This window comes from Idiotropiscis lumnitzeri, chromosome 16 (assembly GCF_059441095.1).
Source record: "Idiotropiscis lumnitzeri isolate Australia: NSW breed Sydney's pygmy pipehorse chromosome 16, RoL_Ilum_1.0, whole genome shotgun sequence".
NCBI lineage: Eukaryota > Metazoa > Chordata > Actinopteri > Syngnathiformes > Syngnathidae > Idiotropiscis > Idiotropiscis lumnitzeri.
The window spans coordinates 5,871,839-5,874,555 of NC_142406.1; the positions used below are offsets into that span (position 1 = coordinate 5,871,839).

The following is a 2,717-nucleotide window of genomic DNA, read 5'->3' on the forward strand; positions in this document are numbered from 1 at the left end:
AGTTCAAGCCCAACAGGCCAAAGGGGAAGTCAAGGCCAACGGGCCAAAACTGAACTCAAACCCAACAGGCGAAAGCTGAACGTCACAAAGCATTCCATGACTTATTTTATGGACCACCGACAACCTTTAAAACTCCCATTCACCAAACAATAACTCTTCAAGGTCAAACATCGGCCAACTTTTACTGGCAAAACCTAGTCATGCAACAGTTAACCAGGTATGATGCCCAAACCAGCAACAGACGACCGAATGGTCAAGAACAATTTTTCTTAAAAAAGGTCACCTTTGTCTTGTGTGCTGAATTGTGCAAAGGGCGGATTCTCAGATGGGACTTTAACCGGCTGTACCTCTCTACTAGGTGGAACAGTTCGGGGCGCAAATTGAATTACTGAGATTCTGGTTGGTTCATCTTGAACTGGGCTTTGTGTTGAGGCATAGCTTTTCACATCAGGTCTTTTATATGGTTTTATATGGACAATGTTGTACTGAGTCTGTAAAATCTTCCCATCAGCATTCTGCAATGTCACGCGTTTGCCACATATGCTTTTGATAATATAGGGACCATTGAAATCTGGCTGTAGCCTTCCACCTTTTCTCCCACGCTTTTGCATATTTAGGAGAAGGACTTCGTCACCAGCCTTGTACAGCACATCTCTGTATTTCTTGTGGACCCTTTTAGCATATGCTTCCATCTGCTTTTCTTGACTCTTTTTTACATTTTCCTCCACAGACTTCCTCACGAGCAACTTTTTGAGAATGATTGAGCTCACCATAATAACCTTCCTCTGGGAGTATGATGGTGGAAATCTGTAATTTTTTTAACAATCATAAAATGAGAATTAGCTGAAGCACAGCATGAGACTTTCATTTATTGTCTAATACTATGAATAATTTAAGCAAGTACATGAAAATAAAATAGACTAGGGCTATGTGTATGTCAGAATAGAAAAGAACAAAAGCAACAACTTTTATAATAATATAACACTTACAGTATCTGCTAACTTAAATAAATATATGTGTAACTGATAATTACATCTCTGCGACAGTTGAGAAAGGACTCAAATGACTCACTGGCAATTCAGCAGGAACTTCAGCTGGAAATCGTGCTTCCCTCCCATACATCAGGTGAAACGGTGAATATTTGGTGGTGGTGTGTACTTTGGATCGCAACGAGAACAGGGTGGCATCCAAGTATAAGTCCCAGTCATTCTGCTGCGCATCAACCAATTTCCTCAGGGCTCTAAAAGCAGATATAGTGAAACAAAACATGTGAAATTGTGAAAGGCACAGATATTTGCGATATGAAATGAAAAGCATACCTTTTTATGTTGTCATTGGTCTTTTCATCAAGACCATTGGTCTGCGGATGATATGCTGCTGTGACTACCCTTTCTACCTTCAGGAGTTCACAGAGCCTGGTGTTGAGCTTCAAGACAATTGAAACTAATTTGTAAATAAATCACTCATACACACATGAAACACAAACCTGGTTGACAAACTGTATGTACAACAATCACTCACAAAGGATAAGCATTTAATGTTGGTGTGTTCCTTTATGATCACTGAAGCAGATCCTAAAATAATTTGCCAAACATGAGCATTTTTCATTAATAGGCTTACTTCATTGACGAACTCTTTGCCTTGGTCTGACAGGATTCTTGCAGGGCACCCATGTCTGTATATTATTTTGCAAATATTCAGACCAACTTCAGCAGCAGATTTCGTTCCCAATGGGTATGCCTCGACCCATTTAGAAAAATAGTCCGTTGCAGTCAGGATGTACTGGAACCCACTGGCAGTCTTTGGAAGTGGTCCAGTAAGATCGATGCCAACGAGCTCCCAGACACCTGACACCTGATAAAATAAATAAATATACATATATACAGCTATACATACATATACAAATAATTTTTGGAAATGTTTACATTGACACTATTGTTTAAGACGATTACAACTCACCTTAATACACTGCAGTGGGAGCGCAACAGTGAGAGGTTTGCCAACTTTTTGGCACTTGTCACATTCCTGGATCTTAGGAAAGATTCATAGCAAAGACAGATATACAAACACGAAAATCTATACACAAAGACAAAATCTATTTTGCAGTAAATCTGTGTTTATGCATGTTCAAATGTTGCTCAAACAAATCAGAAAGGTATAGTACCACATACCCATTTCTCAATGTCGACAGTCATGCCGTGCCAATAAAATCGGCAACATAAGGCACTGCGTGGTTTAAGGGTGCCAGTGTGCCCTCCAATAGGAGAAGAGTGAAACTCTTCGAAGAGCCTCCTGTACTCCTCTTGAGTTTTAATTGCTCTCCTGGAGCAAAAGAAGAGTTCACCGTCTATATCAGGAAAAAATAAGAATCTTAATAACTTTAAATTGCTAATGATCTGAGCTACACGTGGGATTGGTTACAATGAAAATACTGACCTTTTAGAGTGAATTTTGAGGCATACCTTCTTAGGTTTTGCTTCTTGCTTTTATCATACCCAGGTGGGTATGTTCCAGCAAGAAGAAGATTGTAAACTTCGTCCCACTTCTCCTCCATAACTACAATAACAGTTGCAAACTATTTTCCTTCTGATACAGTTGACATGAATTAACAAGCAAAGTAGGAAACATTAAGGAGCACATACATAACTGCATACTCAGTCAGGCCATATCTGTATAAGGTTTGGAAGTACTAACTTTAAGTGGCTATATTCGGTCAT

At 39.4% G+C, this 2,717-nt stretch overlaps 1 long non-coding RNA gene across 1 annotated transcript; it reads right to left on the reverse strand.

The window, feature by feature from the left end:
- Nucleotides 1–1,669: 1,669 nt before the first annotated feature.
- On the reverse strand, nt 1,670–2,233 carry LOC148321074 (uncharacterized). Its single transcript, XR_015846800.1, has 3 exons — nt 2,172–2,233; nt 1,960–2,031; nt 1,670–1,847 (listed from the first exon to the last, which is right to left on the reverse strand). It is a non-coding gene; the product is annotated as an uncharacterized LOC148321074 (long non-coding RNA).
- Nucleotides 2,234–2,717: the final 484 nt, after the last annotated feature.